Raw genomic sequence first — 19,470 nt, 5'->3', positions numbered from 1 at the left:
AGCACTTATATGTCCGTATCTTCCACAACATTCACACCGTATCCTTGTATTGTAATCCCATGGTACTGCAGTATATTGATGATTGAGATCTGTGTGAGTTCGGCAGCTTCTAGTATTTGCTCGGTGTGGAGACCACAAATAGTTTTTCTACTTAAACCAATACTTTTCGGTATTGTGTCCATATCTATTGCAATTTTTGCAAAACCCCTTGAATTTTTCCTTTTGATAATTGTTAACAGATTTTGTCCTACATTGTTTAGATGTGTGACCAAACTTATTGCAATTGTAACAATAACCATCAGACCTAGTTACATCCGGCTGCTTACCTTTTCTGATCCTGCATACGTTGGCAGTATGTCCTTGTTTTCCACAATAGTTGCAAATAGGCTTCTTGTCTTTCATCTTATCTTTGTTTTCAACCTTCTTTGATGATTCTCCTTTCTCAATGGTGTTGATCCCTTTCTCGGTAGAGTTATTTCTTTTATAACTGAGTCTGACAGATTTGTTAGGTGAGCTTAAGTTTAGTTGCTCATCCAACATTCTTGATGCTTCATAACTTTTCTTCAGTGTTTCTTTGGACTTCTTTTCTTCTTCTAGTTTGTTGGTCAATCTTGATAATTCAAGTTTCAATGCTTGGTTCTCATTTTCTTTTAGAGTTGCTTCATGATGTGCATAACCCAATTGATTAGACAGATTATGTTGAACTCCAATCGTCCTTGATATTTCATCATTCTTTTCAGACACCATTGCTTCTAGTTGTTGTTTTTCTCTTTCTACATTTCAAATATTATCTTCAGTTATTCTCAATGCATCAAGATTTTCAGTCATTTGTGTGCTGAAATACTCATGTTCCCTTTTCATTGCTTTTAGTTGTTCATTCAGTGCTTTGTTCTTTTCTTTCAGTTCTACAATCATTTCTTCAAGCTCTTCTAATATGTTGTTCTCAGATGATGTCTCAATTTGTTCCACCAATTCTTGTGAGTCCTGTAAATCATCAGACAACCTTCTTCTGACTTTTAGTGATCTTTGCATTTATCTCTGCATATCTGCAATCACTTGATTAGCATGATCCAATTCTTCTTGAAGATTCACAATTCAGTGAGATTGTTTGTAGCCTTCCATTGATAGGATCTTTTTCTTTAGGCTGTTAAACCCTTTACCAAGAGTAGAGATCTGATACCAATTGTTAGGTCCATCTAGGAAAGTTAATGTACTGAGAGGGGAGGGATGAATCAATACTTCAAAACTTTTCTTTAACAACAATTTTACTGTTAAACATAAACTGAATACTGTTGATCTCATAATACATAATGCTAAAACATAATCATAGAAATAACATTCATACAAATTTCACTCCATAACGAAATGATTTTGGTTATGCAGAAACTCTTGGTTAGAGAGAAAAACTGTGGTGGGGATGACACCCACAACTTCACTACTGCAATAATCAAGATTGCTCGGTTAGAGATACATGTTTAGCTATTTCTGATAGCTTACCCTATTAGGAGTACAAAGATCTTTAGATCTACCTTGCTAAAGGATTTTACAAACACTTTTACAAAATGATTTACCTGGTTAAAGGCTTTACAATTTATAGACTTTGTTAGAATCTTTTACCCTGTTAAAGGTTTCTAACTCAACTCAAAATAATTCAATCGAAATCTTTTCAAAATATCTGCAACTTTACATCTGAAATGTTATAGCAGACTCTATGTGCTCAATATGAAATTTCCTTGATCATAGCATACCTCAGTAATTGATAAGTCAACTCGGTGACCACTTCTGTAACCTCTGTCACTTAACTGTTCTTTGAAAAAACCTTCTCGGTGACCTTTGAATATCTCTGTTAATCTTCACATCTTATCTTTTCTCAAGATTTTTATTTTCAACTCATCATTTTTCCTCTCTTGTTTAGATACTCAAATCATTTTGTATATATAGATCTTTGAGACGGTGATCCATTCATGCATCGATCATACAAACATGTTTATCGAATGAATAAACATAGAAATTATTTCATTGGATAAACTCCCTCAAAATTATATAATATCCTTAAATGCGATTTCCTATGTAATAACGGTTCCATGTTCTCGAATCTTGAAACACGTTTCACATGTGTGTCCAGGTTCATTGAATCTGGTAACACATTTTCACTCGGTTTAGATTGACTCAGTATACCTTCTTTGCTGCTCGGTAGACATAGAACTTTACTCAGTAGACAACTCGGTGTGTCTCATCTTAGTGACTAGCCTTTCTCTGTAACCGACACCTTAGTAATTACCGATTGGACATTTCAATGGTATTAACCGACTAGAGTATATAGGATGACTTTGGGCATACAACTAATGACAACTTTAGTAAATAGCAACAGTTAGATGCCATAGGATCTTCCTCAAGAGGTTAAGATTTTGCAAAGAGGACCAAGCTTTGATACCAATTGTTAGACAACTCAGATAACTAGAGAATAGCTGAGAGGGGGGGTGAATCAGTTGTTAAAGATTAAAAAACTTTATGTATTCAAATCCTTATTACTGGAACACATTAATCCAATACCAGAATGCATAAACCAAACATCGGAATATCTGATATAGCAATTAAACATAAACATAAATCATAGAAAAATTACCATCCATCAAGAACACATGACACCAAGATTTGTATGTGGAAAACCCGGTAAAGGGAAAAACCATGGTGGGAAGCCTACCAAAAATTAGATAATACTTTTGCAGTAAGTATGTGATTACAAAATAAGGGGCTTGCATATGCAGGAAGGCCAACAACCTAGAGCACATTGCTCCTTACAAAAGGAGCCTCGCTGACTACAAAATAAATCTAGACTACAATCCGGAAAGAAGAGTGAACTGCAAAGATAACATCTCCTATGCCTGAGTACAATTCCGGTTAAGCTCAATACCAGAGGTCTTAAACCTCTCTTACCAACCCAATTCGATCACCTATTGTAGACATCTAAAAATGGTCAACGCTTGCGGAGTCATACTTTAACATTGACACATTGCCTTATTTTAGGGTTTTTTGCGTCGCATTAACATTCCTCCTATGATTCGCACTTGGTCTTTATCATTTGCGAGCATCAAGTCATTCTTCTGAATTCTTCATTTATCTTGCTTTCGAATTTGGTCTTGTCAATAACAATCTTCAGTCATGATTTTGGTCGATCTTATCCTGTCGCATCAATGTGCATGTTCATTTGTCATCATTTTGGACATCGTCAATCCTAATTAGGGTTTTGTCCTCTTATCAATCTTGTCATCGATCATTGTCGTTTTCAATCTTGTCGTTTTGTGATCGATTTGTCATCGATCGTTGTCATTTTCAATCTTGTCATTTTGCGATTGATTTGTCATCGATCATTGTCATGTTCAATCTTGTCATTTTGCGATCGATTTGTCATCGATCGTTGTCATTGTCAATCTCATCAATTTTGCGATCAATTTGTCATCGATTGTCATCCTTCTCAATCATGTCAATTTGGATCAATTAGTCATTGTTCCTCGTCAATTGGTGCATTTATCAATCAAATCAAATCAGCATTGGTCTTTTATCAAGTCAAAATCATGATCAAATCAATCCTTCAATCATGACCTAATTGTCATCCTTGCATTTCTAATTCATCTTCTAGGGTTTCATGATTTATTCGTTTAACCTTGTTTGTCATTTCTTCCTCTAGGATAAATAGTTTATTTATCCTAAGTCTTCTTGTCACAATTAAATGTTTATTTAATTGGCTAACTAATTCAATCATGATCAAATCAATCCTTCAATCATGACCTAATTGTCATCCTTGCATTTCTAATTCATCTTCTAGGGTTTCATGATTTATTCGTTTAACCTTGTTTGTCATTTCTTCCTCTAGGATAAATAGTTTATTTATCCTAAGTCTTCTTGTCACAATTAAATGTTTATTTAATTGGCTAACTAATTCTTCCCTCTTTGTGAATTAATTAATAAATGAAAAATTGTTAATTAATTCACTTAATTCCTAATTTCCTCATTCTCTAATTTCCTAATTTCTAATTCATCTAATTTCAATTCTCTCCTATTTTTCTCCTAATTTCATGGGAATGACATAGCAAATTTGTCATAATTTGTCATAATTGACAATCAATCAATTTTGACATAGAAATTTGTCATAATTTTGTCAAAATTATCAATCAATCAATCTTGCATAGAAAGTGCAAATCTGTCATAATTTGTCATTCTTGATTTGAAATTTCCATTCGAATCAAATTCATGCTAATCTTGTCTTTTCTCCAATTTATCTATAAATTGGATGAATTTCTTCAATCAAAAGGTCGAATCAATCACACTTCTAGTACCCTTATGCTGTCGTCTCATCTTGACAACCTTGCTTTCACATTAGGCTTATGCACTTGAAGGTGAGATCCACAAAACAAAGCAATTTGAAGGAGAAAGAAGGACAATGGAGCCACATGAAGGAGACATCTGCATTTGGTTTGCTTAGATTTCATATTGAATGTCTTGTTTTCATGTTTTCATTGAATGTATTTAGGATTTGTTATCACTGCATTTTAGTTTTTGTGATTGAGCTAGGCCAAATTCCCATATTGCTTTGATGATTTCCAGATTCCTATCATACATTTCTTGGTGAACCCGATGTGAACTAACCCCTTAATCATGTTTTTAGTGCTTTTGAGCTATTTGCAGGTGAAAAACTCAAGAAATAGAGCAACTCAGAGCTTTCTGGACACTCCTGCGCCTGTGTCAAAGGGATCTGCACCTGTGTCAATGCATTCTGCGCCTGTGTTAAAAAAAAAAAAATTCTCTTTCTTGCATTCTGCTTTATTTTGGTACTGATTCTCTATGCAGAACCTTGGCATTACGTCTGACGAAGACAAAAAAAAAAGAATGAAACTACTAACAAATTTTATGCAGGTTCGCTAGTCAAAGACCAAGCAAATCAAACTCCTAACTTAGTGATTTTGTAGGTTGCCTTGTATTCCAACCGAACTTTGTGTTTGTGATTCATAATTAGGTACCTAGTATGATTGATAATTAGGATGGAATGAACATGTGTTTGCTTTGATTGTCGAGTTTGACATTGGAGTAGGAGAGTATGCTCTCATCCTTCTTAGGGTGATCAGAAATCCAGATCTTCGATACCATTCTCATGTCTTGGATTGTTTGTTACCTTTAGAGGGCATGCCTTCCCTACCATTTGCTTTCTTTTGCAAGCAAGTGACAATCATGAGAAGGGAATGACCCAAAGTGAGCACAGCCAGGGTACCTTGGTATTCTAACTCACTATAAATAAATACCTGATGGGCGAAAGCTTTGAAGGAAGGGTTACATGGGAATTGTAGTTACTTGGGAAGTGATGATCCTTGGACTCTTTCTCATATCAGCATCTAAGTAGGGCCTCACGGTCTAAATCATGCTTGTGCGACTACATTTGTTTGGTATCTTGGTGGGCCTATGTCTCAATCACGCTTGCGTGACACCAAGGAGTAACGCTTAACATAAATCCTTATTAAACACCTTGTATTTAGAGGCCAAAATCCTTCTAGTTGCTTGAGAAGGAGGAGTTCGGATACTTGGAAGAGATACTAAGTTTGTCATGGGAAGATTTCCATGGGGACTGATGCTTGGCTGCCCTGAGAAGTGAGTGCCGTGGAGGGGAGTCCATGGGGTCAAGCATCTATGTATTCTCCTTGAATCTCATAACGAGTCTACCTTTCAAGTTCCTACTGTCCTTACCTACCATAAGAAATGTGTGAATGAGCATAATTGTCTTGAGTCTAAGTTAAAATATCTTGTCTTCTTTGCTTGTCAAAAGTTGAGTTGTGTCTCATTTCAAAAACAAGACAAATTGATTCAAAACAAGGTTAAACACAAGAGTATTTCATTCAACAAAGTTCAAAACACCTTCAAACATGGTTGTCAAACATTTTTCAAAATCTTGTCTCAACATTCATGTCACTTAGATTTAGGTTCATCCTAGGTTTGCATTTTGCAAATTCATTGTCAACTACCAAGGTTAGGTTTCACCTAGGTCATACTCCTTTGCATATCAATAAGGGTCATCCATTTGCATGTGTCCTCTTGCATTAGAGTAATACCATTTCATAATTCAACCTTAGGTTGACATTGTCATACATTTGCATTTGCATTCTTGTCCTCATAACATTAGGTCACATTTGCATACCCTAGGTCTCTTCATTAAGCTTAGGTCATTATCATATCATATTAGGGTCATTTGCATAGTAATTGTCCCTTTGCATATAGTGTCAAAATTAGGTTTTGTCATACTTGAGTAATTGCAAATCTTTGATAAACCCTAAGTCATTGTTAAGAAGTCTAGACCTTATCAAACTTTTGTCTTTTTGTCATCAATGTCATTTGGTCAAACCTAGCTTAGTATCCAAGCATATAGGTGAGACATTGTCAATTTGTCCTTTTGTCACTTGGCCCTTTTGTCCTTTGAGGTCTAGACATCATTTCAATTTCCTAAGGGTCTCATTTTTAGAATTGCATTCATGAGTTTGTCAAAATCTTGAAAAACAACAAAAACATTAAGTTGCATTGTCATCCTTTAGGTTGCATTTGTCAATCCCATTAGTTGCATTGCACAGTGACATGTTTGTTGAAATGAGGTCTCAACCTTCTTACAAAGCCATGTCATCACAATTGAGAAATCAATCATGTCAATTAAATCTCTACATGTCTCAAAACTTGGATCAAACTTTTTATGATGAAACAAGTCTCCAAATACAAAAACTAGGGGAGAAACTAGCTCAAGAAAATGAGATTTTGAAACAAAGAGTGAAAAACATTGAGAAGAATAGATCACAAATGTCCAAAATGTTTCGAAAATTTCCAGGTCAAAATCCAAAGATTGAGCCAATTGATGTAAGATCTCTTCTTGAACGATCAGACATACCAGCTTTCCTCTCCCAAATAGAGATGATGAAACAATTTCAAGAAAAGAGACAACATCAATTTCAACATTATGTGCCTCCACAACAAGAACAAGAAGGTGTTTACTATCAATAAGATTTTCAACCAATACAACCAATGGTTCAACCAATTGTTCAACATATACAACCAATGGTCCAATTTCAACAATATGTCCAACCAACTATACAATGTCCACAAATGGTTCAACCAATGGTGGAATATCAATGTCAACAACCACAACCAAACATTCAAAAACAAAGGTTGCAGTACACACCAACCCAAGTTTCAAACATGTCAGAACAATTGAACCAAGTCCAATATCAAAACATGAAATCAGATTAGAACCAACTCCTTGCCAAACAAGTTCAAATTCCAGATACAACCATGTCAAAACCTCGAAAGAAAGGTGGCTTTATTGCAAGGCTCTTAAGGAACCTACCAAGTGAGTTCTTTGAAGAAGATCAAGATAATACATTTATGTCTAGCAATGCCTCATCCCCCCACAAACAAATTGACTCTCCAGTGGCATCTATCCCTACACCTTTAGAAGTTTCACAAGAACCTTCCATATTGTCTTCATCAAACAATACACCCAAGGATGAAATTATTCAAGGGCTATCCATAATTGATTGCCAAGATAATCCAATTCTTGATGCACATCCTTGTCATGTTTCAGAAATACAAGACCCAATGCCACCATGCACTTTATTGCCATTACCTGTTTTAGAGGACCCCATTCGAAGTCCCTCTTTCTCATGTTCAAGCATTGATTCCTTGCCAGAATCCATCACAAATGTTCAAAGTGCATTTCCTTCATGCCAAAACATTGATCCCCTGTTAGAATCTCCCATGCATATCCAAAGTCCAACCCCCTGTCAAGAGGATAATTTAGAGCATGAAGAAACGTGTCTTGAAATAGATGAAGATCAAGATCTTGAAACCTTATCATCCCATCCAATTGTTGACCAGGATCTCATCTTCCCAAAAACTCATGATGATTCGCCTATTTTTGTCCATCCTATCCAAAGTCCTATTGACACTCCATTCCCTGAACAAGATCAAGATATCCCAGTCCATCCAATCCCAAACGATCCCCTTCCATTTCATGAAAAAAATGTCCTTTCAAATCCCATTGACATTCCACTTCCTAAGAAAGATCAAGATAGCCCTTCCATCCTTTCCGATGATCCCATTAAAAGTCAAGAGCAAAGCACCTTTAAAGAGGATTCTAATGATCTTCCTCCTTGTCAAGATCAAATTATTCCTTTAAATCCTCCACAAGATCCTTTTGTTCCTCCATCTCCTTGTCTTAATGCTCCATATACACTCCAAGATCGCATTTCTTTTGAAGATCCCATTATTTCTCCCATTCCATCTCTTGAAGAGCCTGTCATTGAACCATGTCCACCAGACAGTCCTAGTTCCCCTCATGATCCTAATCCCCTTCATGATTCTAACATGTCAGTGCAAGATGTTCATGAACCCTTGACATGCATAATGGGTTCTTCCACTTTGGTGCAATCCGATCCACTTCAAGATCGCATTATTTCTCTCATATCATATCCACCTCATAATGGACTCGCGTCTTCTTCCCAAAGAAAAGAGTACCCTACAAGTCAAGATATTCATAAAGGCAAAGGAGTAGATCTCCATAAGTAAGAATCCCTTCATGTTAAAGAAAATATTAAGGGTCATGGCCTTAGTGAAATTCCTCAAGACATGGGTACCCCTACTAAATCCAACATCCCTTCAAAATCCAAACATATCCCTTCCCCATCATACCTTCCATCCATCTTAGGTCCTTATATCCCTTCATCCTTTATGCAAGGTCAGCAAAGGTATACATCCTTGAGTAAATTTCATCCATCCAAAATAGCTCCATTTCATTCATATCCATCCATGCATTCATTTCCCCCTCCAAGCAATTTGGATGCCAAGTGTAAATGTCATAAGTCTAGCAATCCACATGTATTCAAGGATCAACATGTCCAATATAATCAACATATCAAAACAAAGAACAATATGATCTATAAAGAAAAAGAAATATCCAAAAGGCCACAAAGTCCCACTGAGCAAAATAAAGCAAAGTCAAAATCTATATGGGTTCCTAAATCCCTTATGCAAGCATTGCACACCAAAGAACAACAAAAGCATGAAAAATCAAAAACCATGTGGATCCCTAAGTGGCTCCTTGAAGCACAAAAGCCTAAAGAAACATCCAACTTGGCATCCAAAGTTGCTATTCCTCCATCCAACCCTCTCAAATTTGTTCCTCCATCACCTTCTTCATCCATTTTGGGCCCTTATGTCCCAAAATCCCAAGCTATTCCTCCATCCAAATCTCACAATTTGAGATCCATTTTTCCTCCATCAATCCACCACCCGTCAAGGTGTGTGCCAATGTTGATCTTGCCTTCATTTCCATCCAGTGAAGCCCAATTCTTCCAATACCCTATCCATTATCCAATGCATATTTTCCATCATTCAATCCCTTTGATCCCATCCTTTGCATAGATCCTTGCCTTAATTTCATCTCTTTTTCAACGTCCTTATCCTACCAACATCTTTGAGCATACTTTTAAAGGTCATGATCCATTTTTTTTCAAGGCTACTATCCAAACAAAAAGACGCTTGAGTCCTTCTTCCATCCCCTATCATGTGTCCATCTTCTATTGGAAAAGTCAAAATACAAAAAAAAAAGTGAAAAAAAAAAGAAAAAAAGACAAAAGAAAAAAGTAAAGCAAAAATAATTCGTCCACTGGTGAAAACCTAGCAAACAGGCACCTTGGGCAAGTACCGTGATGAAAACCTGGCAAACAGGCGTCATGCGTAATCTATGAACTTCTTGCATACCACACTTGGGGATAGGTTTTATCCTATCATATCCTTTTGTCCTTCATTGTTCCATTATCCTATCGCACCCCTATCATTACCCTCCATTATCCTATTGTCCCTCATGTCCAGTTTCCCTTTCCACCTTTGATCTTGACAAGGCTGAGGATCGTCATGAGCATCATGCATCTTGTTTGTAGCTTTTAGTCCATCATATCTTTTGGTCTTTATCCATTTGCTTATTACAACCTTTCATCCATATTCCTTGGCTTATTGCTACTTTCTGCCACTATCCCTTAGCCAATCTCGACCTTTAGTCCATGTCCCTTATCCATTCTTGGTCTTGCTTATCCTATCCATACACTCTTTTTCATTATTTGATCTTGATCTGACATAAGGATGCAAAATTTAAACATGGTTTCAAACACCTCTTGACATGTCCCTTATGCCATGTCACTGCTTTACATTGTCATATCCAGTCTCTTGTCTCATCACGCAATAGCCCTTGAAAATTGCATCCGTATTGTCTCCATAATAAAAGGCCTTTGTCTTCCCTCTATCCACCATCATTGCAGCAAGCCTATTTAGTCACCTGTCATATTCCTTGCCTTGCTAGACACTGGGGGCAAAATCCCTAAAATTCAAATAATGTCCTGAAAAAATCCAAAAAAATTGACTAATGTCCTGAAAAAATTCAAAAAAAATTGAAAAATGTCCTGAAATAATCATAAAAATTGAAAAATGTCATGAAATAATCATAAAAATTGAAAAATGTCCTGAAAAAATCCCTAAAAAGTCAAATAAAGTCCTGAAAAAATGAACACAAAAAAATTGTAAAAACTCGAATAAGCAAAACAAAAAATATCACGTTGGTGTTGGGGCAACGATGTCATTGGGTGTCTGTGATAAGTACGTTCGCTTTGTGAATGCTACACATACCTCGACCCTTGATGTATGTGTAAGGAAGTTAAGTAGCGGAAACAACTTCCTACACTAACCTTGAGAGGAGGGTAATGCATAACTTTTTCAGATCGTTACAACAGTTACAAAAAATAGAAATAGATATAATAGCATTCATACCACAACACAGTGATTTACGTGGGGAAAACCCTTTCGAGAGAAAAACCCCACACTCCAAAAGCAGCTCAATATTTTATTCAGCAATCAAAAACAGATTACAACATACTTGCAGAGCAAGCTCTTTGCAGGAGTACCACTAATCAAAGATTCAGAGGCAACTCAATAGCCATAAGACTCTTACACACAACCTCTATCTCACACACCTCATAAATAGGAGATACAATACAAGAAACCGTCAAACGGTATTACAAAACCATGGGCTAAAACCACCCAATAAGGTGTAGTAGACCTTATCTCCCTTCTAGATGCCCTATGACATGTTAAAGCACACATCAACATGTGTCACTCCCTTTTACAGCTCATTTATGTATCCGATACAAATTATTTTTCCTATTTCAGGAGTACAAACTTCCGGAGGCCATAACTTGAGAACCGGGTGTCCGATTGACGAACCGTTTGAAGCGTCGGAAAGCTCGCGAAGTGCTCTATCACCTCGTAACTGGCTGTGCCGGTTATGGCAACTTTTCAGGGCGTTTTAGAGCCTCTAAAGCCCCCAAAATTAAGTTTAAACATTTTATCGCACCCCTCCAAGACGAAAACTTTAATATCTTCAAAACTAGCTGTGACCTTGCGACGCAACTTTACCGGAATGCTTATCTAGCCAACCAGAAGGTTCAGGGAGAGTTTCGCACCATTTCGTGCTCAAATGAAAACTTACTATAAATAGTAACCTCGCAGAAATGCAAGGTTGAGACACCATTTTTTCCCAACAATATGCACCCTAGGATGCTTCACTCATTCTTTGTGTGCGATGTGTCTGTCTTTTGCCAAAAAGGTTGCGTTTCAGCTCTGGCTTTCAATGCCATGATGCTCTGCATCCGTTTTGCTACATTAAATAAAGGTTCTCACCTACAAAGTGCATTACTGAAAGCAAGTTTTTCTTCGTCTCTAACTGTCCTCTGTCTCATTTCTTCTTACTAACATTTCTTCCATCGGTTTGGATAGTCAGTTCGGTCTAGTGCTCCGATCTCCAAAAACATAAGCTGCATCCTGCATTCATCGGTTAGTACATTTGCATTATATCAAGCATTTTATCCATTTTCATATTATAAATGCATCAAAAAGACATAAAAATATATATCCATACATGTTCCACAATGGTACATCAACAGTGCATAAGACATCCATGCATGTAAAATAAACATAAGTCATAACACATTGCATCCCATCATATCGATGCATATCATATCATATATCAAAATAATATTGGAGTACAAAATTGGACTGTCTGTCCTCAGTATGGCCCGTAGGCTGACTACATAATGTCAAACTACATATGTCTCTATCATAAGGAGTACGTACCTCTGTCACTGGGTGCTCCCTCTGTCCTCCTCATCCCTGCCATGTCTCAAGGATGATGTCCCTCTTGTCCCTGGTCCTGGCTGTGGTGGTCTCATAGGTCCACTCACCCCCATGCTGCTCACTGACCTCCGAGAGTGTGCCCTGCTCTCTGTCCTTGATCATGCCCGATATGATGCTACTCTCTGCTCTGGTCGAACTGCACTCTCATATAGTGTCCTCTAATGGTGTATCTCCTCTCCGGTCTCTACCAACATCTGTGCCATCTCACATGCATTGACATCCCTAATCGACCCAATATACTCAGTGACTCTCTGTTCTTCTCGTTGTGCCTAGGCTATTGCTGTATCTCAAGCCGCTGTCGATCTGGCTATCTCTGCTCTGAACTAATCATGCTTTGTCCTCAAGATGGCATTCTATCTCTCTAATGCCACAATATGATCATGCTGACTCGCTATGGTAGCCCTGCATATCTCCATCTCCTCTATGCTAGTTGTCTCTGGCTCTATGAGTATATCCTGCAATGACTCCTGATCGGCTGAGTCTGGCTCATAATCCTCATCCCCCTCATCATCTCTATCCTCTTCATCCCCCTCATCCTCATCATCACCCTCATCCTCCTCATCCTCATCATCTCCCTCCTCCTCTCCAGCGAGTGGGAAGTCCTCTTTTCTCCTCGGTACTGGAATGTCAAGATTTGTCAATGCCACTGGCCGTCATCGTACAAACCATCACTCATACTCCTCGATCATCCTGGCATCCACCACATTTGATCTCCAATCCCACAGTCTCTGTTGTAGCTATGTGAAATCAACATATGCTATGTGTGGCTGAATCATCCTCCCCCATTGACTCATCTCTCTGTGAGATCAGGCAAAGTGTGCAATCCCTCTAGGTACATCCTACCTCTCTCCAAACTATTGTCTGACTCTCTCTAGCAGGTACATTTCAATCACTCTTTGGTGATTCACTGGTCGCCCAATCAGGTATCTCTCCTATCTGCAATATGGTAGCTCATCGCTATCATCTGACCATCCAGGGCAATCAAGATATGGCCTCCATGTGAACTCTCTCAATCTGTCTAGCTCATGTCGCCAATACAGTATGTATCCAAACGGACCCTATCTCAATGCTCCCCCATAGCAGTACACATATGGTCGATGTGGTACTACCTGTCTCTCTGTAATCAATCGACATATGGCTATGTGCTCAAATGCCCATACCTGTAATAGTGTGACCCCACAGCTCAATGTCTGAACTTCCTGGTATGCTATCTGATGCTGCTGAAAATATAACATAGCAAACACACATGGTGCCCATGCATACACCGTCCCCTCTATCACCATCCACTCTAGCACTCTTCCCCATCCAATAGGGAATCCATGTCCTCATCTGTCTCCTGCTAGTAGGCATGCTATCACCACTGCTATCACTACATATCATCGATCGTACTCTAATGCCATGGTCTCCCAGCCGATCTCCCTCTCTACAATATCCAACTCATTTGCGTCGCATTCAAATAATCTACATAATGTGTCTCTCCCTATCATTAGGTCATACTCTATCATCTCCCCATGAATCAGAATGTGGAGGATACACCATACATCCTCTAGTGTCACAGTCGCCTCTCCAGTCGCTAGATGGAATGAGGAGGTCTCTGAATGCCATCGCTTTGCCAATGCGGTAAGAAGTCCTGTGTTTGCCCTAATCTCGGGCATGAATGTGATATAGTATATTCCAAGTCTTGCTAATGTATCTCTGTCTGTGCTCCTGAGTCTATGTCGTAACATGAAGCAGTCAGGTCGGTTCTCCCGCGTGATCAATGGATACTGTCGACTCTGCATCACAATTGGGGCACATTTTGTCAGTTTTAGGGTTTTCTCCTACGGGCTGCATTTCCTTGTTTCATGTCCAAATCAAGGTGTTTCTGTTCTATTTTGACCTATCCTATTCTTATCCCCCTTTTCGGGATCGTTCGCATGTTGTTTTTGGCCAAATTAGGGTTCTCAATGCACAACTGCACCTGTGTGCTAGGTCCTGTGCCTATGTAGCAACAACTTGCACCTGTGTACCCTACACAAGCACATGATACCCTACACAAGCATAGGATGTGCTCACACAGGTGCAGAAGTCACTTTCTGCATTCTTTGTGGGCCTCGCAATGTCCCGCAAGCAAGTCAAATTCATAAAATTGACAATATGGGTTTTTGAGATACATACCGCTGCTCCCACATCGTCTGGTCGTCTGTACATGCGTACATGTTCTCCAAGGTGATCTGCCATTGGAATGTTCACCATCTCTCTGCAAGTGTCCTTTTCCAGAGCAACAAATTCTCCTCTTTGGCTAGTGCAAATGAGCAATTTTCACTTTCTTTGTCTCATTTATAGATCTTTGTCAGTGCATAGATGGACATGCACTCTCTCCATCTTATGCTGGTCATGGTCTTTTGCACCATCATTTTCTTGTCCTTCATGCATCCGATCTCCGATTGTTAGTTTGTTTGCTCCTATCATCTTCTGTCATTCTTATCGATCACTTGGCCTCTTTTCTGGATGTTTTCGGCCAATTCCTCGAGAGGGCATGCATATGTCATTGTCAGTGTCTGGGGCATTTTCATTATCATTCTTTGAAACAATGCTTAAAATCTCATTGTCTCAAAGAGGGGCAAAATGTAGACGTCTAAAAATGGTCAACGCTTGCGGAGTCATACTTTAACATTGACGCATAGCCTTATTTTAGGGTTTTTTGCATCGCATTAACATTTCTCCTATGATTCGCACTTGGTCTTTATCATTTGCGAGCAACGAGTCATTCTTCTACATTCTTCATTTATCTCGCTTTCGAATTTGGTCTTGTCAATAACAATCTTCAGTCATGATTTTGGTCGATCTTATCATGTCGCATCAATGTGCGTGTTCATTTGTCATCATTTTGGACATCATCAATCCTAATTAGGGTTTTGTCCTCTTATCAATCTTGTCATCTTGTGATCGATTTGTCATCGATTGTTGTCATTTTCAATCTTGTCATTTTGTGATCGATTTGTCATCGATCGTTGTCATTTTCAATCTTGTCATTTTGCGATCGATTTGTCATCGATCGTTGCCATGTTCAATCTTGTCATTTTGCAATCGATTTGTCATCGATCATTGTCATTGTCAATCTCGTCAATTTTGTGATCGATTTGTCATCGATCGTTGCCATGTTCAATCTTGTCATTTTGTGATCGATTTGTCATTGATCATTGTCATTGTCAATCTCGTCAATTTTGCGATTGATTTGTCATCGATCATTGTCATGTTCAATCTTGTCATTTTGCGATCGATTTGTCATCGATCGTTGTCATTGTCAATCTCATCAATTTTGCGATCGATTTGTCATCGATTGTCATCCTTCTCAATCATGTCAATTTGGATCAATTAGTCATTGTTCCTCGTCAATTAGCGCATTTATCAATCAAATCAAATCAGCATTGGTCTTTGATCAAGTCAGAATCATGATCAAATCAATCCTTCAATCACGACCTAATTGTCATCCTTGCATTTCTAATTCATCTTCTAGGGTTTCATGATTTATTCATTTAACCTTGTTTGTCATTTCTTCCTCTAGGATAAATAGTTTATTTATCCTAAGTCTTCTTGTCACAATTAAATGTTTATTTAATTGGCTAACTAATTCTTCCCTCTTTGTGAATTAATTAATAAATGAAAAATTGTTAATTAATTCACTTAATTCCTAATTTCCTCATTTTCTAATTTCCTAATTTCCAATTCATCTAATTTCAATTCTCTCCTATTTTTCTCCTAATTTCATGGGAATGACATAGCAAATTTGTCATAATTTGTCATAATTGACAATCAATCAATTTTGACATAGAAATTTGTCGTAATTTTGTCAAAATTATCAATCAATCAATCTTGCATAGAAAGTACAAATCTGTCATAATTTGTCATTCTTGATTTGAAATTTCCATTCGAATCAAATTCATGCTAATCTTGTCTTTTCTCCAATTTATCTATAAATTGGATGAATTTCTTCAATCAAAAGGTCGAGTCAATCACGCTTCTAGTACCCTTATGCTATCATCTCATCTTGACAACCTTGCTTTCACATTAGGCTTATGCACTTGAAGGTGAGATCCATAAAACAAAGCAATTTGAAGGAGAAAGAAGGACAATGGAGCCACATGAAGGAGACATCTACATTTGGTTTGCTTAGATTTCATATTGAATGTCTTGTTTTCATGTTTTCATTGAATGTAATTAGGATTTGTTATCATTGCATTTTAGTTTTCGTGATTGAGCTAGGCCAAATTCCCATATTGCTTTGATGATTTCCAGATTCCTCTGATACACCTATGATTGATAAAAAATCCTACATATGATTACAACATTATTCGCACACAGATAATCCCATGATCTACAAAGAGATCTTACATCATATTTATACCAGCCTAGGACCTAAACAATTAGGTCAACCACCTAAAAGATAATACAGTAAATTCATAACATAAACCCACAATTCAATGATCAACCAAGTCGGCCTAAGACCGAAACAACATAATCCAATCAATGGATCCATCCGATAACACGTCAGGATTACCCATCAACACGTTACAAAAGTCGGGCCATAACCTAGCACAATAAGAATATATTAGGTCCGGACCTAAATGCTACACCACCAATCAAAAGGAACACAAACTAGATAACCAACAACATCCCAAAATCCATCTAGAAGCCGCACCAACACCACTTATCACTTGCACCACCAAAAAATATTCAACAAAGCTCTACCGGTAAAACCTTTATCAGTGACCAAAAGGCTTACTAGAACAAATGATACTATCTAAGTCATCAAATCTCAAACCAACTGATCGTGATACACATCTGAATAGCATGAATGACAAATCCAAATCAATTCCACAAACCAAAGCATACCGGATCAATATCATAATCCATCCACTCTACCAGAACCATCTGGAAACCTATAAACAACCAAAACAGTTAGTGTTTCCATCAATGAAAAAACATTGATGCAACACATAATCAATTCCTCCGAATTTCCAACAGGTTTAAAAGATCCAAGAGGATTTGGTTAGTCCAAAAAGGGATCAAAACCCGAAGAACAAGACCTAACATGCAAAACCGACAAGGTCGGTCTTCACCAAAGAAATTGCTTCAGAAAATCCAAATGATGAAATGTAGATCATGAGGAAAGGTAGGCCACACACTAAGGAACATTGAAATCAATGCTCAAGGCTCCACAAGCTACGGAAGGGGATCCAATAGATCACCAATCCAAATAGGTCCAGGCAACTGGTAACAAAAAAATGTCTTAGAAAATGGTAGCAATAACTTGCCGGAAAATGATCCAAATGTTCGATGGTTTGGGAATAAGGAAGATGATCAAGTATTCAAGTAAAATCCAACTCCAAAGGTTTTGGTGAGCCAAATCTGGGACACACAAAAAGAAATGTTGAAACTGCAAATAGAAAAATAGAAAGGAAATATTTTTGGTTGATGCAAGATTGCTATGAACCAGGGATGCTCTTGCATTAGACATCCGGGGTTGTTGAGAAAAAGTGAGTCTCTCACTTTGCTGGTGTCAAAGAAAAACCAAGGTGGTCTACCTCTTCCTGAGAAATCCAATATGAATCTTCAATTGGTCTATCCTTCCACTTCACAAGATACTCCTTATACTGACTGCTCCGAGTACTACGCCCAATCCTACTATCCAAAATGTCTTCAATCTAATCCAATTCCTTCCGGGTCAACTATTTCTCCAAGTTTGCAATACTATCCTCACTAAATTTTGGTTCATGATACCAATGAAGATCTACAATGTTAAACACAGGTGAAATACTCAGACTATTTGGTAACTCCACTTCATATGCATTCCCAGAACTGAACTTTCTCAAAATCCTGCAATGCAACTTTCTCATCTACAATTTGTTATAAGTTCCAACTGGGAATCTTTCTTTTCTCAGATACACCATCACTTCATCACCAACTTCAAATCCTTATGTCTCCTTTTCTCATCTGCCTACTCCTTAGACTTTCTATTCATGTCCTCCAAATTTTGCCTAACTTGAATATGTAAGTCCTTCATGTGATTTGCAAATTCTTCTACTTTTGAAATTCTTCGGTCTTCACTGCTAATATCTCTTAATTCTGATATACCTCTAGGATTTACTTCGGTAACAATCTCAAAAGGTGTTCTTCTGGTACTCCTGTTTACTGAATTATTGTAGGAAAACTCTGCTTGTGCAAGAATCAAATCCCAACTTCCGGTTTTATCTCCAACTAAACATCTCAACAAATTTACCAAGCTCTGATTAACTACTTTTGTCTATCCATTAGTCTATGGATGAAAAGTAGTACTAAACTTCAAATCTATTTTTATCTTCTTCCAAAGTGTTCTCCAAAAATATCCAACAAACTTAGTGTCTCTGTCTGAAACTATACTCTTAGGTAATCCATGCAATCTCACTACTTCCTTAAAAAATAGGTCTGCTACATGTAATGCATATGATGTCTTCTTATGAGGTATGAAATGGCCCATCTTCGAGAATCTAAAAACTACCACAAATATAGAATCATTCCCTCTCTGTGTTCTAGGCAATCCAAGTATCAAATCCATGTTTATATCCTCCCAAGGTCTTACTGGTATTGTCAAAGGTTTATGGAAGCCCACATTCTTACTACTACCCTTTGCAACTTGACAAATTCTACAACTTTGCACATATTTCCTAACATCCTTATGAATTTGGGGCCAAAAGTAATGCTCACTCACCAATGCTATTGTTTTGTCAATACCAAAATGTTCAGCTAATCCGCCAATATTTTTGTACTTCATTAGATTCTCTCTCATAGAACTGCTAGGTATGTACAACTGAACTCCTTTGAATAACATCCCATCCTGAAAGAAGTAATCCAACCACTTGCTTCTATCTACTGTAACTAGTTCTCTACATTCTCTCCAAGGTTCTGCAAAATTCGGGTCATCATCATACAAGGTCTTAAATTCCTCAAATCCTAATATTGTCACTCTCATCTCTGTTACCAAATTCCTTCTCCTACTTAGTGCATCAACAACTTTATTAGATTTACCACTTCTATGCTTCAACACAAAGGTGTAACTCTACAAAAATTCTACCCATCTCATATGTCTCTCATTCAACTTACTCTGACTATTCAAATACTGCAAAGCTTGATCATCCGTATACAACACAAACTCCTTAGGCAATAGGTAATGTCTCCACT

The sequence above is a fragment of the Cryptomeria japonica genome, chromosome 5 (genome assembly GCF_030272615.1).
Source record: "Cryptomeria japonica chromosome 5, Sugi_1.0, whole genome shotgun sequence".
NCBI classification, from domain to species: Eukaryota; Viridiplantae; Streptophyta; class Pinopsida; order Cupressales; family Cupressaceae; genus Cryptomeria; species Cryptomeria japonica.
The sequence above is the reverse complement of the archived record's forward strand: the minus strand, read 5'-3'. Positions refer to the sequence as shown.